Genomic DNA, 19504 nt, shown 5'->3' on the forward strand with positions numbered 1-19504 from the left:
CAGGTCATGATCCCAGGGCCCTGGGATCGAGCCCCGCATCAGGCTCCCTGCTTCACGGGAAGCCTGCTTCTCCCTCTCCCACTCCCACTGCTTGTGTTCCCTCTCTTGCTGTCTCTCTCTCTCTCTGTCAAATAAATAAATAAAATCTTTAAAAAAAAAAAAGAAGTGAGTGTTGAATGTGACTAACCCTAAAATGTGGAAGTGACTGGTTTAAGGTCCAGTGAAAGCTAGTGCAGGCTCTCCTGGGCTAGGACACTGGCATCCTTGTTATGCGGTGGCCACACTGAGGCTTATGCTCCCACCTATTGAATCCTTGGCCTCCTAAGTCCGTGAGCCTACGGATGGTGCACCATTAAAGGATTTGGAGGAAACAGTTAGAATGTTGGCATGTGTTGGCTAGTTCTTGCAGCCTTCAGTAAGAACTACAGAAAAGAGGTAATTTAGACTGAAACTGGCTGGAAGTACAGAGAGAAAAAAAAAATACAGCTTTCCATTAGAAGCCTTTTTTGCCTGTGATCTGCCACCAAGATGGCGGAGAGTCAAATAATCTGGAACCCTGTGGTTTGGAAAAGTCAAAATTTCTATGCTACGCTAACATTAGATAAAGTAGGGCCAAAACGTAAGAACCACATCAGGAAATACGTTTGGAATACAGGAGAAGCCTGATACCCCACTGTCTCTCCAAAGACCCATTCAGTGCATTATAAAATATACTAGAGACTGGTGACTGAGACTCATTCTCTCCCTCTCCAAATGTGAGTTTAATCACAAAATTCCTCTATCGGTCTCCACCTACCATTGTATGCTGGGTGTCAAACTATACAGGAGCCTTGAGTACAGTTCTAGATTTGCTACTAGCTACATTATAAAGAGCTTAAAAAGTGAAATTATAGTACTATATTTTATTTAACAGCCTATTTCAAAAATATCATTACACCATGTACTCACAATAAAAAGGTATTCAGTAGGCATTTTGCATTCTTTTCTTCACACTGAGTCTTCAAAAATAAGTATGTATTTTGCTACTGGCAACATCTGAAGTGCCCAAGAGCCTCTACCGTACCAGACAACACAACTCTGGATGGCGCGGCCTGCCGGGACGGGGCCGGCCTCACTCATCCTCTCCCCTGGCAGGATACACAGATGACGCTTCACCCATAACCGCGGTCCTGGGGAAGGCGCTGCACTACAGCTTCAGGGCTAAGAAGAGTGTGTCCTGCCTGGAGCCATCTCTTAGAATGGGGCATTGGCTAGGTAGTTTTGGGTTTGGGGCCAGCAGAATTAAAGACCCCAAATTGGCTTCTCCTTCCTAGAGTCGTGATGCTGACGATCCTAGCGCCGGACTTGAATCCTCAGCCAAGGTAAATGGTATATAATACCTTCAACCTAGGGGTTCAGAAGGGATTCACAGACTCAGAAGCTTCGGTGGCTTTCCAGTGTTCAGCACGGAAAATCTAAAGTCCTTGCAGGGACTAGCAAGGCCCCGCGGGATCCGACAGTCTCCCTCCGATCTCCTTCCTGCCCGGCTTCTCCTCACGCCTCACCCCTGGCCCCCGGCCCACCCGCTGGTCCTGGCGTGTTTGTGAGGACAGCTTTCTCCTGGTGTGGCTCGCTCCCCTCACTCGTTCGCATTCTGCGCTGTCTGTGCCTGGTCTGCGGGAGGAGCCCGGTGAGGGCAGAGCTCGCCTGGCTCACTGCTGTCCCCCAGCTGCCTCAGAGCAGTGTCTGACATAGCCCCAGGGCTTGAGAAATAGCTGTCAATGGCCTTTAAAAGCTTCTAACTCCAGGTTGAGTTTCATCCTTCCTTTAACCTGAGGTTGGGAGTAGTCTGCCACACTCTCGGCTCTAGGCGGGGGTGGGGGGTGGGGGGAGTGGGGGGGGGGGGGCGCCAGGGTGGAGGAGGTACGTGCTGGATTTCTTCCTCCAAAAGGACCCAGGAAGGCTCTTCTCCTGACAGCTGTTGACACAGGACAGCCATGTAGAACGACAACGTGGGGACCTGCCAACGCATGTAACAACTCTTTCTCAAGCAGGCTTCTTAGCCAGTGTCGGGGATAGGACACAGCCCCTTAAGTCAGGAAATGATGAGGCAACTCGCTTGGAAAGAGAAAGGGAGACCCACATCCACAGTGGGAAGAAAGCGACCCCATGACTACCCGGCAAGAACAGTCCCATAATGGGTTCACAAATTCATATTCAACCCATCTGTATTTTCTCCCCGAGGACCGGCTGTCCGGTACACCAACGGAGAGCCCTGTTTCTCCATACAGACAGTCTGTATGGAGTTGTATACTCAGCAAACAACAAACAACAACAAATGCTGACATCGGAACATCACTAACTTCATGTCTTCGAGGGACAAATGCTGATTACGTGTGGAAAAACCTTTCATGTTTCCTTTGAAAGCACTGTTTTGTTTTAGGCAATTTAATTAAAATGCAAAAATTTCCCAGTTGGTCACCAACATCCAATACAAGTTGCCCCCAGGGGAAAACCCATGTGAAATACAGAGAGAAGTTTCTTTCAACTCAAGGGGAAAACTGGTGGAAACCCCCATTTTCACATCCTGCTGTGTATCCACTCGTGCACACACATAGGGAGAAAGTACTCGCATAAGGATGGCTGTGTGTTCCTTTTCGTTGCTAATCATTAGGTACAAAGCCCAGGATGGGGCCTTTACAGTTACTTCTGGGGTAGGGACAATAGCGATATTGTTCCTCATTGAGACTTCTCTATACGGTTACCTGATGTCTCTCACTGGAGGATAGAAACCATGAGGACAGGAGCGTCCTTCCACGGAAGAGTCTATATACAGCTCTGCACCTTTGGGCGGGACGTCACCCACCTGAACACTGCAGGAAGGGCTCAGTGACCCGAGACTTCCGCTGGGACCCCTGACTGCATGGCAGCCAGGCCTGGCTGGTGGAGCTGCTGCCTGGAAGAGGCAGGCCCAACCACTCTGCATGTGGACAGGAAACGGGGGCATTTGTGGGTGTCACAACAGTGGGGGCCCTCCTAGGATTCAGACCCAGGGACCAGAGATGCTAGACAGCCTGCAGTGTACCAGACCGGCCCACTCAGTGAAGAATTGTCCCACGTAATGTTCAAAGGTCCTGTTAGAGATTGATGTAGGAAAAAAACCGTTGGTAGTTATCTGATCCTAGACCTTGGCTCCATTTTAAATATAAACCCAAAGTAATTATTACACTGTTGTATGAGCCCCTGAATTTTCCAATAATGCAACTGTCCTATAAATGAAATACTATGTTTGGCTCAGATTTTTACTACGAGTTGTTCACCCCTTCTGGAAGATCATGTGCCCAAAGACATTGCCACTCCGGGTACGTAGTACCCTCTTACCCAAGTTGGTGTGAACTTGCACCTGCCCATTCATGGTTGTTACAGGTGGAGATGCAAAGACTCAGCCAATTACTTTGTCCTGTTTGCTAATGAGCTGTAGCTAATCACTTACAAATTGAAGTTTGTTTTTTTTTTTTAAAGATTTTATTTATTTGACAGAGAGAGAGACAGCGAGAGCAGGAACACAAGCAGGGGGAGTGGGAGAGGGAGAAGCAGGCTTCCCGTGGAGCAGGGAGCCCGATGCGGGGCTCGATCCCAGGACCCTGGGATCATGACCTGAGCCGAAGGCAGATGCTTAATGACTGAGCCAACCAGGCGCCCCTAAATTGAAGTTATTTTATAATAAATTAGGTTCCTTTTATTTCTCTCTCTCTTTTTCTTAGGGGGGAGGGGCAGAGGGCGAGGGCGAGAATCTTAAGCGGGCTTCATGCCCAGCAGGGAGCCTGAACTGATGCGGGGCTCGATCCCACGACCCTGAGATCGTGACCTAAGCCAAAATCAAGAGTCACACACTTAACCAACTGAGCCACCCAGGTGCCCTATTTCTTCTTTTAATTACAGACAAAGATTATATAGAATTGGGGGAAATGATGTGTAAAGTCAGATTATTTCATTGATGGAGTTTCACTGAAGTTTGTGAAGTGGGCACCAGAAAAGAGTGGGTGCAGGCCAGACAAGGCTGAGAGCCATCGCTAGATGTCTCTGCTCATCTAGCCCGGGAAAGGGAGAACGGAGCCCTGGGGACCACAGCCACTCACCTACAATCCTGGGAGGGAATCTTGCACTTTTTTTCCAAACAGGTCACAGATTCGCGGTGCTTCTTTTTCCTGTTTCTTAGCAGACCCTGCTTCTCTCAGCGGCTTGACTGAAACAGAATTTATTCTACTTCAATGACCTCAGATTCCCAGGGGATTCTGCTGCTCCCAAGAACTTTCTGCCTCCCATTTGGCTGCTCTGGATTCTCCAAATGCCTGGGAAGACAGACTGTTGGAAAACACTTCCAGGTTGTCTCTGATGGGATGGCTACCCTACCAGGACATAGGAAAGACAATGGCAGGTGACTCCTCCTGGACCAAGTGCATGTAGGTAGTTCCCTCAACTCCAGATATGGGTGCAGGGCGAACAGGATCCCAGGAAAGGGCATGATCACAAGGTGGGTGGGGGTGTGTGTGTGTGTGTGTGTGTGTGTGTATGTATTTCGTTTTTGGTTTTGTTCTGCTTGCTCACTGCTGACTAAATGACTCCTCCTCCTGCTTCATGGGAGCTGCTTAATTCAGCCTTGGACCATTTTATTCTGCTTCAGAACCATTCTGACAGTATGATGAGTTAGTGGCTTATGTAAAAAAGCAACTCCATGACTACGTTTAAGTATTGACTCGTACCCCTGAAATTAATACAATAATGCACGTCAATTATTCTTTAATAATAAAATAAAATAAATACTGACTAGTTTGGGAATACCAAGCCACAAAGATTTGAGGTATAAGAACCACATGTGGTTTATGTTTGTAGGACACCCTTGGAAGATAAATGGACAGAGTTAAAAAAAAAAAAAACAAAGCTCAATGGCCTCCCCACCTTTCCCCTCACCACCATTAAAAAAATAAAAAAATAAAAACAACAAAATAAAACTAAACAATTAAACAGAGCCCAGGCCGGGCGTTACTCCTGGCGAGGCAGTTGCGTCCTAGACAAGGCAAATAAGTAGTTGTCTGGGGGCCGCGGCTAAGGTCAAGAATAAGCTGCTAGCATAACCTCCACGTGGGCCCACAGCCCCCGCGTCCTGAGCACCGCCTCTCCCGGTCTCCACGGCTACCTTCCTCCAGATAAGCTTCTCCAGCTTGACCCTCTGCAGTTGCTGCCTTGCCTACCCCCGACTGGCCCGACCTGGCCCCACTCTGCCTCTCAGCCAATCTGCTTCAGCCAAAAAGAAAAACACAGGGCGCCTGGGTGGCTCAGATGGTTAAGCGTCTGCCTTCGGCTCAGGTCATGATCCCAGAGTCCTGGGATCGAGTCCCGCATCGGGCTCCCTGCTCCGCGGGGAGCCTGCTTCTCCCTCTGCCTCTGTCTCTCTCTCTGTCTCTCATGAATAAATAAATAAAATCTTAAAAAAAAAAAACCACATAAAATCTTAAAAGAAAAAGTTTAGATTCAGCTTTGTTTTGTTTGTTGATGTTAAGAAAATTATCAAATCAGGAACACCTGGGTGGCTCAGTCGGTTAAGCGTATGCCTTAGGCTCAGGTCATGATCCCAAGCTCCTGGGATCCAGTCCCACATCAGGCTCCCCGCTGAGCCAAGACCCCCGTTTCTCCCTCTGCCTGCCCCACCCCCTGTTGTGCCCCACCCCGGACAAATAAATAAAATAAAATTTTTAAAAAATAAAAAAATAAAATTATCAAATCATTAAAAATTTTTTAAATTTGGGGTGCCTGGGTGGCTCAGTCATTAAGCGTCTGCCTTCGGCTCAGGTCATGATCCCAGGGTCCTGGGATCGAGTCCCGCATCGGGCTTCCCGCTCCTTGGGAGCCTGCTTCTCCCTCTGTTTCTCTCTGTCTCTCATGAATAAATAAATAAAATCTTTAAAAAAAAAACACACACAAAACAGTGAATTGCTTTCTAGAAACAAAAATATTTTCTGTGATCTTTTTATCAGCTTACCCTATCAGTGTGTCTCTGACTACATGGCTAACTAGTGAGCAGGGCCATGTGTCACAGCAGTCATTCAACAAACACAGGCAAAACTCTCCACTCTCGCGGAGTTTTACACTCATATCTGAACTGATGATACGATGGAAGGAAAACAAATTTATCCTCCGTACTGTGCAGTGTGGGTGTTCATTCTGGCCAACTCCAATGTAAATGCACAGTGCACCAAAGTCCTTGTGGGGTGGGGAGGGGCGGGTAGGCATTTTGATTTGAGAACCATTTCCATACAAACATACTTGAGGGTATGCTGCCAGGCCAGCCCACAAAAGTCTATTTAATTCATAATGTGACTAAACTGTATCTTCAGGTCCAAGTCTTCAAAGGAAAGGACTCAGAGATTGGGGGGGGGGGTGGTGTGTGGCGCGAGGGGCTCCAGCCTCAGCTTCTATTCCCTTCCCCTAGGCGGCCTGCGATTTCCCTTGACCCCACTCAGAACCCTGAGCGGCTTCTATCCCAAGGTCATAATTCCCTTGCCCAGGATAAGATGATCTCACCAACCCGGAAGGAGGAAATCAGGTTGTTTTGAAAGAAAGAGTAGTTGTTAACCCAAATGATGTTGAATTAGTGGACTTTGTATTGAGATAAAAGAATACACTGGGCTGGAGGGAGAGACTATAGCAGAGTCCCATTGTCTGGGGATAACTTCCTTAAGTTTCTCCTATGGTTTATAGTTTCCTTCCTTAACTTCAATATATCTTTTTCCTTATTAAAAAGTCATACATGGAAATGTTTAGAAAATATAAATAGTTTTTTAAATGACCCATTAGTACTCAGAGAAAACCAGTTAACATTTTGGAATTTCCTTCCAGTCTTTTCTTCTTCTCTGTGTATCTAAAATGGGATCATGTGGTATGTATGTAGTTTTATTTCCCTTTTTTTTTTTTACATTTCCTCATATTGTTAAATATTCTCCTAATGCAATTTTAGAAGTTGAATATTTCATTTTATGTGTGGTCTATTACCCATGTAACTATTTTTCATTGTTAAACATTTAAACTGCATCCAATTTCATTATTACAAATCCTACCACGTTAATAGACTTGTATCTAAAGATCTGTGGTCATTTCAGATTATTTCCTCAAGATACATGTATTAGAGTACAATTACTAGAATGGAAGATATAAAGTTTATTCTAGCGATCTTCATACTGTTAAACTGTTTCCTCAAAGTGGTAGCATTTCTTCTCTCATTAGTACCTACTTCATTTCTTTTCAACATTTGCTATTATCACTTTTCAAAATCTCTGCCAATTTGATAGATGAAAATTGTATGTATGGACAGTTTTGATTTTCATTTCTTTTATTATTAGTGAGCCTGGCAGTGTCTCATATATTTATTGTCTTCTCCATTATTACTATACCTTTCTCCACTGACTGACTATTATCTGGATTTTTTTGATCACAAGATTTTAGTCTTTTCGTTATTTCTTCCACTTCTGAACCTAAAGATTACTCAACTCTCCATGACTTTTCATAGACAAAAATTCCTAATCCTTGGGGGACAGGATGGATAAGCAGTGATTATTTCTGTGCACTGATAAAGCAAATTTCATAAATCAAGGACGGCCTCTGTTCCCGACAGATATACACATACAAAAGAATTCTCTGAGAAGGCAACAGTGGCTAAGTTTTCGCGGCCTGTGAGAATTTTCACCATTTCAAGAAATGTCTCCATCCCACGTCAGAAGGAGTGTGCGTGATGTCTGGGCCCATCTTACTAGAGTTCTTCCTGCCTCAAAGGCAGAAGTAGGAATGCCCTGATGGTTATTACACACGTGCATCCATGTGTGAACCTCTAAAGTCTGAGTACGGAAAACAATCCTCATGACCCTGAGTCACCTCATTCCATCTTTCACAAGACTAAAGTTCCCAGGAACTAAGGAGTAATGTAGGCCGACCCAATGAGTCTCTAAGCTTCCTTTATCTTCACTGTCTTCACTAGCCATTAAGCAAATATTTTGGAAGAAGTAAAATCTAATATAGAATTTTTTTTCAATGATTAAAAACTTGGTGACAAAAATAACTTCTGAGCATAGGTCATTCAAAGTAACTACCGTTCTCGATTTGATGATTCACCTGAGGACCCGGGCTGGCCTGACCTCCTCTGGCCTCCTTCCCATTGGGTCTTCCCGAGTCAAAGGCTCTTCCTCACTTCCTACAGTTCCCTCTCCTGGACTCGGAAGATGGTTGATACATCTAAGTGAGAAAGGCAGCCACTCTGGGGTAACATGCCTGGAGCATACTAACCACTCAACAATGTCAGCTATCGTTACTATTACTAAATGAGCTAAACTTGTCCTCTGTTAGTGCTACTTGGTAAAGGAGGAAACAGAGCAAGTAGAGTGGCTCTTTTTGTTTACAGAGGGATAATTCAATGCAATGTGAGAATGAAGAATTTACCCTGTTTGACAATTGAGAAAAATTGAGAACTAGTAATTTCAGACTCTCTGTTTTATATCATTGTACAACTCGTTTTCAAATCTACTTAGGACAATTCCAAAAACCTGGCATTGGTCCACTCCATTTGTGCTGGTCCCATTCTCATTCACGAGTACCTCTGCATTTTTATGCAATTACAAATATCACTAGATTCTATGAACACAAATTCAGAAAAAATGCCCCAGAAACTTCCTAAAAATAATTTCTCCTAAAGGTTAAGGAGAAATAGAAATCAGTAAATAGATTTTATGCTCACTGCTTTGTTTTCATTTACCCGGAGTGGCTTGTTGTCAATCCACTGGCTCACTGCCATCTGTCCCGGGAGGAGGGTGGGAAGCCACTTATCTCGAAATCCTTCACTGCAGAGAGCAGGACTTTTCTTCAGGGCACTAAGAAGATGCCCAAAAGCCCTTTGGGGTGGTCTTACTCAACCGGGGAATGGAAGGCAGAGCTTATTTTCACGGCTGCTTTATTCTAGTGGTTAAGGAGCAAACAGAACAGTAATGGTCTGGGAATGTTTTCAGAGGTGGCACATAATGAACCAAGAGAAAACAGGCCTTGAAGCAAGATCTGATTTCTCTGAGCAAGTGAGAAAATAAAACCACGATTCCTATCACTATGCCCAAGTTCAGTCACCGCAAGATGATGGCACTCTGATGTGAAAGGTAGTCGTGCCAAGAGTCAAGGTTTCAGCAAAACTGAATACCACATGGAAAACACTCTGAGTATCCAACTCTTGTCGGCAGGGACTTCACGGAAAACCAGTATGAAGATGACCAACGTGAAAGTTCATTTTTCAAAATACAAAGGCTTCTGTACATGGAACTTTCTATCCATCCAAGACTACCTGGTGCAAAATGCTCTGGGGAGGCGCATCTCTAATATTCTCCACTAGCGGTGTCTACTGAACTCTCTTCAACCTCTGCAGTGTCTACTGAACTCTCTTCAACCTCTGACTGCACAAATGCGGAGGGAAGGTTTTCTTCTTTTGCTTTCTCCCCTCTCATATCTTGAAAATATAGATGAGAGTCTCTAAAAAGGCTGAGATATACAAAAAAGATCAAGTATCTCAAAATCTTTAGAGGCATAAGCTACATATAAAAGTTTAAGCAATGGAGAACAAGAGCGACCCGTGCTCCTCTGGATTCACTGAAGATTACCATCTGTGACATGGGTAGCAGCACTTGTAAAAAAATGCAGCTTTTCGGGGGCGCCTGGCCGGCTCAATCGGTGGAACATGCAATGCTTGATCTCAGGGTTGTAGGTTCGAACGTAGAGATTTTAAGTAATAAAATCTTGAAAAAAAATTAAAAATTAAAATGCAGCTTTAAAAAAAGTTTTAAATTATAATATGACTCTATTCTAAAATGCTCCAAGACAGTGTACACTGTATTAACTCCAGGAAGTAACTGGTACTCATTACTGCATTGCTAGAATTTGGTCTTTTACCAAAATAAAGTCCGTGAAAAAAAGAGAGTGGCGGGGGGGAGCGGCGAGCCTGAATGGCTCAGTAGGTTAAGCGTCCAACTTTTGATTTGATATCTCATGGGTCATGAGATCAAGCCCATGGGGCTCTGCGCTCAGTGGGAAGTCTGCTTGAGGATTCTCTCTCCCTTTACCCCTCCCCCCAATTCTGCCCCCGCCCCCGTTCCCTGCTTGCACTAGCATGCTCTCTCTCAAATAAATAAATCTTAAAAAAAAAATCCATGAAAGACTAAGTCAACTCAGTGGTTATTTTCCTTAAATGTAACTCCTCCTCCTACTCCCCCAAAAGCAAGTGTACTTTTAAAAAATATACAATCAGAATTTAATAAAAGTCAAACCAGTTTTTTAAAGCATAAATCTGGGAATATAAAAATCACTGTAAACTTAGTAAGGTTATTAAAAAGGTTATATATATATTTTTTTTTTTTTTTAAAGATTTTATTTATTTATTTGACAGAGAGAGACACAGCGACAGAAGGAACACAAGCAGAGGGAGTGGGGGAGGGAGAAGCAGGCTTCCCGCCGAGCAGGGAGCCCGATGCAGGGGCTCGATCCTGGGACCCTGGGACCATGACCTGAGCCGAAGGCAGACGCTTAACGACTGAGCCACCCAGGTGCCCCAAAAAGGTTATATATTTTAATTCTCTACTTTTATTTTCTTTAACATAAATATAAAAGCACTTAACGGTTTAGGATTTACTTTTGAGATACTATAAAATATTACTATCCTCATGATCAAAGAAATTTATGAATTTATGGAAAAGGGAATAATATTTATTTTTTTTTTAAAGATTTTATTTATTTATTTGAGAGAGAGAATGAGATAGAGCATTAGAGGGGGGAGGGTCAGAGGGAGAAGCAGACTCCCTGCTGAGCAGGGAGCCGGATGCGGGACTCGATCCCGGGACTCCAGGATCACGACCTGAGCTGAAGGCAGTCGCTTAACCAACTGAGCCACCCAGGCGCCCCAAGGGAATAATATTTATAAAACATGTTAGTGAAAGCACTGTATATGTTTGTATATCAACATTCAAAGGTCATTCATTAATAAAAATATTGAAAGTCTAATAAAAGGAAAGTTAAGAGTAGCTTTACACAAACTTGCATTTTCCAAAATTTGTCAGGACTACAGAATCTGGAAGTATCAAAGATTAAGTAGAAATCCACATTTAGAAGAGTTCCATGGAATTCTCAGAAAGAGAGAGCAGGCAAAGGGTCATCTTCGGACATTCTTTTAGCCTAAACTTTGAGAATCATTCAAACGGGGGAGCCACTGGCTGATATTAACAAAGTGAAGCTTCCTACTAGTAAGCTCAGATGCCCGCCCGCCCTCTCTGCCAAACTTAGCAGATGAGAAGTCGTTTCATGAAGTCATGCGCAAACATGAAATTCGCTAGTAAAGGTTTGCTGCCTCCCCGCAGTCATTGCTTTGCTTGCTTAGGCTCGTTGCCAGCAGGAATATCTCCCTCTGCAAAACTATTTCAAAGTAGTGACTTGGAGGAAGTTGTGTGCTGATACCATGAAAAAAAAAAATCCCTCAAACACAAAGATAGCTCAAAAAGCATCTGTATAAGGCTCAGAGGAAACAAACAGCTCAGCTAATTTCAACTCAAAATAAACCCAAGGGACCAGTTTACCTTGGCCATAGCTGCACACACATGCCGGAAAACTGAAGGTTGGCGATTATCTAGTGATTTTGTTTTGTGCCAAAGGGGATGAAAGGGCAGGGTTATCCATCCTGGGGTCAGGATGGAATTACAGAGGTTACCCCACTCCACAATGCTTCAGACACAGAATGACACGTCTATAAAAGGATTTTGCACCACTCTCTCCATGAGACAGAGGAACCCTGGACCTCGGCTGGCATGACAAGTCTGATGTCCCTTCCCGAAGCCACTGGTAGATCAGAAGCTAATTCTGGGCCTCTAACATGGGTGTCTTTGCAGAACTAAGACAGGAGGACATCTTGGGCTATATTGGGCTGAAATTCATCTATAATCTTCAAAATGACCAATACTGAATTTGCAACTTTTGGGCATTTAAAAATATTCTTCAAATTAAGTGGACACATCATCAACAAAGATCACATTATATTTGGTTTTGAAAAACATTTGGAGTTTTCTGTAAAGGCAGCTGCTTTTCTAAGAGAATAGGTGATGACTGCTACTCAAATCTTAAAAAGATCCTTATTTTATTTTCAAATAACTTTAGTTGAGAAGATCACTAGATGTGTCAGCAGAAGTCTTAAATTGTTTTTTCAGTCCTGTTTTGTATTGCTATTTGGACATCTTTATTGCTAATTGGGTTAGGAAGCCCCCAAAAGCCCTTTGGTTTTTGATCACTCGAGGAAATTTGCCTCACAGCTTATGTTATTTTTTTTCCATTTTTTTGTGAGGGGGAAGACACGAAAGGGTGCTGGTCTTTAATATCAGAACTGTGTGTTGTTGACCTTCAACTGAGTCCTGAGATTTATAGTTCAAAACATTCAGTACCCAGATCACATGTGGTGACAATGAAAATATTTTAAATGATGCTTTTCCGTCTTCAAGTGTTGGCCATCGTATTCAAGCTGGGCACAGGAAGCAGAGATCCTGTCTCAGCTCAGAGGCCAGCCCACAAGGGCAGCTCCAAGACCTGCCGTTTTTGCCATTGTCTTTTTAGGTAGTGCCCCAGTCAGCAGTCCTCTGCAGCTCACAAAACCCAACATAACCTTTTGGGCTGCTCTGGAAAAAACCCATTGTGTAATAAGGGATAGAATGCTTTCTGTTCCATGTTTCCAGTGTTATTTTCTGGCCCAAAGAAATACCAAGTCATAGGCATCTAGAAATGAGAGATGGCCCAGTAAGAACAAGGATCCTACACAGTCTGTGAGCACTGACCATCCCCGCCAAGGGTCATCTACCTGTTTCCGGCTGAGTGCTTCACCAGAGCTATACAGGCGTTGGAGCAAACAGCCTTTTCTGCCAGACTTGATGCAACTTAAGCGCTAGGGTGGTTCTTAAAGTGAAAGTAAAAGTACCTAGAACGATCCTTAGCATATAGTAACAGCACAATCAACTTTAGCTATTATTATTGCTCCAGAAGTGAAATGTCATTGTTCCAGTCACCTTGAGGACACGGGCAGAGGTGAAGAGATGCAGATCTGTGGCAGTGATGGTGAAAGAAATATGGTCTCTGAGAACATGCACCATGTGACAGCAATGTCCTCCATATGAGCTTTCCCGAAGGGATCATTCAGCTATAGAAAATAATTAGAAGGCCCATTGGCATTTCTATGTGTAGTTTATATACCATCTTAGGTTTGCTGGTCCATGGCATGGAAAGGCTCGAATGAGATACCATGAGGTAGACAAGGCGCCACATGAGGTGCCACGGAGGTGGAGGAGTCGTGGCCTAGAAAGACAGAGGTTCCATTAAGGCCTCTGAGGTTTCATCTCGTTTTCACATTGCTTAGTGACATGATGTCCTTTGTGGCTCTGAACAGTAACGAACAGCCCTTAGAAAATGAATCGGATGCTAGGTGGAAAATGCCAAAAGTCATCTTGTCTCTCCAAAAGTGTTACGTTGCTTTTGCTTTTATTTTTATTTTGCTTTTTACCCTTTCTTTGTTCTCTGAGTCCTCTTCGCAGAATAATTTAAAATTCCATGATCACAAGAGCTTCCTTTGTGCCTACATTTCCCTTCTGAGATCAGCTGCAGCTGAACCCACCCCAGCCAAGGCCGACTGGACAAGGGCAGGCCCCTGGCCCAAGAGAGGCCAGTCTGCCTGCTGGAGAGCGCACTGAGCTGGCCGTGCACACCAAATGCTGCTCATCTCAGAAGTAGGAACTGGGAATCGTGGGGACAGGCAGTCATGCAGTCACACCAGAGAAATGAGAGGAGACAGGAACGGCTGGGCCAGTTAATTGGTGGACAGGAGAGAGGAGATGACCCATCTCCTGGGCCTGAGGGCACATCGTGGTTTTCCAGGTACCTAAACTGCACTGTAGACTTCAATAATGCTACGGTAGCAACACTAACCATAACGACAAGAACCGCTAACATTTATTGGGCCCTTACTACGTGCTTAGGATAGTTTTAGGCACTTTTACAAGTATTAACTCATTCAATTTTCACAATAACTCTATTAAGCAGATGATGATGATGATGAAGATGATGATGATGACACTGAAGCCCAGAGAAGTAAATTGACCAAGGCTACACAGCTCGTAAGTGGCAGAGACACAGCTAGAACTCAAACGGCTTGCCTCCAGAGCCCAGGCTTCTAACCAGTGTGCGCCTCCATGTGGGATAGTCCCGGGTTTCCTGTGCTCTTTACTGCCCATCCTTACAATAAAGACCCCCTATATTAAGGAGGCCTGACAGGGGGTCTATTTTTTGCTCTCCTACTGTCTCACAATTAGCATTTTTCTTGGCTCCACTCATTATGAATCTTAGTAACTTAGGTATATATTTATTAATTCAAGAACTATGTAATGCTTACTGTGTGCCAGGAACTACTACGAGCTTTGGAAGCAAAAGAATCAGCCCGATCCTAGCTCTCAGGAACCTTAATACTTCACAGAGAAAGACTGGGTCGGCACACAGCCTCCTATCAGAAAGTGCTGCCAGCATTTACACTGTAAGGTCGTACTTCCATGACCTCATGCATAATACATATTATTTACCATCTTTGTACACATTGTGTCCTATTTTTGCATAATAATATATTGTATCCTAAGCTCATCGTTAAAATAATGTCTAAAAAGCACGTTTTAAAAATCACCAAAACAATGACAGACATGGTAAAGATGGCTTCTTCGAAGGTCTTCCTTCCTAGCACTGGGCGTCTGAGTCAGCCTAAGGGGATGGCAGCAAGTCAAGCTCACACCGGCTGGAAACAGCTCTGACGGATTATCTGCCTACAGGCGGTACTGCAGGGTTCCCCCCAGCTTGAAGGCGTCTCAGAAACATGAACCATGGCCTCTTCCTCCATTCTACCATATTTCACTGTTGGCAACTTGTTCATGGCATGGATCCTCATTCCCACCACACAGGTATTATTTATGTCTATAGCACTTGCAGGATGGTGCTCCCAGACACCAGGTGTCACATCTTGTCATCTTCCCAAACCTACAGCACCAGCACCCTTCTCTGCATCTGACAGGCTTTTAATACGTTTTAAATGGTTGTTTTATGACAGTATTACAAAAGTAACAGTCTATTGTGGGAAATGGTGAACTCAAGTCTAAAGAAGATAAATTACCTATAATCCTACTAGGTAGAAATACATATTGTTAACTTTTTGGAATATTTCCTTCTAGTCTTGTACATGTAAAATGTTTTAAAATTAAGAATATAATGTATGTAGTTTTGAATCCAGTTTTGGTGATCCTTTCATGCCACGAAATGCTCTTTGAAAACATGGTCTGCATGATATCCTACACCAAAATTTATTGAATGTTCTCCTGTTGCTGGTCATTTAGTTATCCCTCACTTCGCTTTTATAAATGTGCTAATATCAATATGTTCAACTAGGATTATGCAATAGAAAAATTATAGAAAAAGAAGTACTAGATCAGAGTTTGAACAATTTAAACTCTCTTGATACACAGTGCAAATGGTCCACAGGGAAGGCTTCTACTCCCTCTGGCATCAGGAAAGAAAGCCCCTTTCACCATACTCTTGCCAACAATGAATATTATACTTTTAGAAAATCTTTTTTATTTTATTCCTAAAAAGATTTTATGTATTTATTTGACACAGAGAGAGAGAGCAAGCACAAGTAGGAGGAGCGGGACAGGGAGAAGTAGGCTCCCTGTTCAGCATGGAGCCCAATGTGGGGCTCGATCCCAGCACCCCAGGATCATGACCTAAGCCGAAGGCAGACACTTAACCAACTGAGCCACCCAGGCACCCCTAGTTTTAGAAAATCTTTATCGGGGCACCTGGGTAGTGCATTCAGTTAAGCTTCTGACTCTTGGTCTCGGCTCAGGTCGTGATCTCAGGGTCATGAGACTGAGCCCCATGTTGGACTCCGCACTCAGCGTGGAATCTGTTTGAGTTTTTCTTTCCTTCTCCCTCTTATCCCTCCTGTTCATGCTCTCTCTTTCTCTCTCTCAAATAAATAAATACATCTTAAAAAAAAGGAAAATCTATATGTTAATTCTTCAGTGGGTCAGAACAGAGCCTATTTTTAAACTGTGTGTTCCTCAGTAAAATTTCAGATGGGCCACTTACAAACAAGAGCAAAACAAGCCTATCATCAACAGTCCCCAGCTTCAAGCCCTTGAAACCTTAAAATATCTCAGAATTTAGAAATGGAAAGTACTTTAGAGATCACTGAGCAAACTGTTTCAGTTTATAAATAAGGTAACCGGGGCACCTGGGTGGCTCAGTCGTTAAGCGTCTGCCTTCAGCTCAGGTCATGATCCCAGGGTCCTGGGATCGAACCCCGCATTGGGCTCCCTGCTCCGAGGGAAGACTGCTTCTCCCTCTCCCACTTCCCCTGCTTGTGTTCCCTCTCTCACTGTCTGTCAAATAAATAAATAAAATCTTAAATAAATATAAACAAATAAATAAATAAGTAAGTAAGTAAGGTAACCAAACCTCAGAGAGGTTAAGTGACCCAGGTAATGTATTCGACTCAGAACTAGAACTAGTTGTCTTGATCCATAAATCATTTCTTTAGAATGGGCTGATGGCCTAATGGAAGCAACAAACCATTGTTATCAGAGTGAAAAAACACAGGGAAAAGTGGCATAAGAATACATTTGGAAAAGAAACCATTAGTGTTCTAAATTCTGTTTTATCTTCATGACACAAGTGAGAATAAACTGTTTTATAGACAAAGGCAAAAACTCACATGTGAGTACCGCTCTATTCTTAAGATCCCCGCTCCAATCTAGAACAGATATTTTCTTCCTGGAACCATTCAAATACTCAGCGTTGATCGATTACCCTCCCATCCAGCCGGCATTCACTGAGACTATACCGTGGCCGGGCACTGTGCCAGGTGCTGGGGGAGCAGGGGGAAGAGAAGCAAGGAGAGAAATGAGGGATTCATTCTGGGGGTGGGGGGGGCAGGAAGGCGTGTGAGAGAGCAAGGCTGCGCGCCAGATGGGGCTGAAACACGGTGGCCGCACGCCCCATGGAACCCCCGCGCTCCTACAAGCAGACCGATGGTCACTGGATGTTTTTTAGGCTGGCTTTTATTCTGACTGGTTAGCACTTGTGCCCACCAGCTGTTAGATATTTTCAATATCGGCCCTGACTCTAAGGATGCTATTATCTTCACTTAAATTTTCCAGAGGTTATAGAGCTGATAAATTTGGGTTTTGAGCTTTTGACTATCAACATCACAAGGCAGAAACAACTATAATGCCTAGCATGGGGCCCTCCTAAGAGGTGTTATATTTCTTATCAACTGGTTAGTTTTCAGTTATGAACTATTTGAAAAGTCTGATGACTTTAAGAACTGGTAGATTGGGATGCATGGCATTAATATGGCTAAAACAGATGTATTATAAATTAATATAATGTGCTTGTTTATTAATTCAACAGTAAGATCGAGTGGCCAGTCTAATAACTACTATAATTTTGAAATAATGAGGGTAAACAATATTTGGAGATATCTGATATTAAACTGTATAGAAGTTATTTCTTCTTTTTGAATTGAATGGTATTTGAAGTATAACTATAAATTTAAGGTGTACAATATGCTAATTTATATATTGTAATATGACTACTATTATAGCAATAATTAGTACTTCTATCACATTACATAATCAACCTTTCTTTTTATTAGTTGGAATAATTAAGTTACAGTCTCTTAGCAAGTTTGATAATTATAATACATTATTGTTGTCTACATTCACCATACAGTGTATTAGATCTCTAGGACTATTTACAAGTCCTAGTATAAGTTATCTATTCTTATGCAACAAGTTACTCCAGAACTAAGTAATTTAAACCAACAGATATATTATATCACAGTTTCTGTGGGTCAGGAATCTGGGCATAGCTTAGCTGAGCATCTCTGGCTCAAGGTCTATCACAAGACTGCAATTAAGGTGGCAACTGGGGCTGTGTTCTCATCTGAAGGTTCAACTAGGGGAGAATCTGTTTCTAGGCTTACTTATGTGTTGGCAAGTCTAGGTTCCTTCCTGGCTATTGGTCAAAGGCCTCCCTCAGGTCCTTGCCATGTGGGTCCCTCTATAAGGTAGCTCATCACATGGTAGTTGGCTTCCCTCAGAGTAAATGAGAGAGTGCCAGAAAGCCCCCAGGATGGACACCAGTCTTTTTATAACTAAAAGTCAGAAGGGACATCTTTTCCTCTCTGCTGCATCTTGTTCAGTATAAATGAATCACTAAAACTAGCCCACATTTAAAGGGAAGGATTTAAATATGAGTGTGAATTCCAGGGGGTGGGGATCATCGGGGGCCATCTTAGAAGCGGCCCACCACCTAATGACATAAAGTATCTATGACTTTTATTGGTGATGATACCTCAAGTGCTGCCAATACTATTGCAGTTTGTGGGCTACATTCACAATTGAAGGAAATGCAAAATTTCGGTTAGAGTTTCGTGAAAATAAAAATGTGCTATTTTCCCCATCCAACTCACAGACTTCAGGTTAAAAACTCCTGTGATAAAGGATGCAGCATATCTTGCACCATCTAAAAGCCAGTTTGATGTTCTGTAGATGGGCAAAAGGATTCCTCACATACCCCTGGAATCCCCCATGTGTGGGCATTTACTGTGTTTACAAAGGATTCCATTTTTGTTTGTTTGTTTTTAAACCATGAGGTACTGTTAGTCCAGCTCAGAAATAAATTGACTTTAAAAACCATTCCCACAGCTGCAAAAGGCAAGTGTTTGGCCTAGTGGAGCTTGGCTTATAATGAACCTTTCACCTCCTCTGGGCAGGTGGTCACCAACTGATCTATGGGAACAAACAAGCCATGTTTTGAAGTGATAACCACTTTTCTAATGATAGGTAGGACTGGAGTAGAAAGCAAGTAGAGGGAGATACTGTGTTCCTGTAAAATTTAATCTTCTTAAACTTGGGCCCTCTGAAAACATGAATCAAAATTATGTTTCCAGGGCAACTTTCTTGACCTCTGCTTATTATTACCTTTCCATCCATAAACCACTTAGGGATTTTCCTTCTAGATAGTGAAGAATAGCCTGGATGCTATCAACAGGCCCATATCAGAGAAGCAATGACCATGGGACACAATCATAGGCTTAAATTTTGCCCTCTTGGACCCCAAATGAAATTTGGCATCACCTACTCAATGAAATGCCTTCAGTGTTCCATTTTATTGGGGGTGGGACATGGGTTACATTCAAAATATCTAACAACCAATAAGACACAGTCATTAACCAATCAGAACGATGTCTCCCAATCCTGGGGTACCCCATGCTGTGCTAGACACTAACCCTTAGTTGTTGAATTATGAGACAAGTCTTGGGGGGTCCAGGGGTGCACTCGGGTGTCTGAGGTTGGTGATGATTCACCAACTGGTGTTG

The 19504-nt window shown here is 43.3% G+C and overlaps 1 protein-coding gene across 2 annotated transcripts in view; it reads right to left on the bottom strand.

Annotated features, from left to right (window-relative positions):
- WIPF1 (WAS/WASL interacting protein family member 1) overlaps positions 1-19504 on the bottom strand; it is a 78061-nt gene that overhangs the window by 48113 nt on the left and 10444 nt on the right. Inside the window, exon 2 of one of the 2 annotated variants that reach the window (XM_021703123.1) lies at positions 4119-4225. The exons of the other annotated variant lie outside the window; for it this stretch is intronic. The gene's annotated coding sequence lies outside the window, so the exon portion shown is untranslated. The remainder of the gene's footprint in view (positions 1-4118; positions 4226-19504) is intronic. 2 annotated transcript variants of the gene reach the window in all.

Source organism: Neomonachus schauinslandi, chromosome 3, assembly GCF_002201575.2.
Source record: "Neomonachus schauinslandi chromosome 3, ASM220157v2, whole genome shotgun sequence".
NCBI classification, from domain to species: domain Eukaryota; kingdom Metazoa; phylum Chordata; class Mammalia; order Carnivora; family Phocidae; genus Neomonachus; species Neomonachus schauinslandi.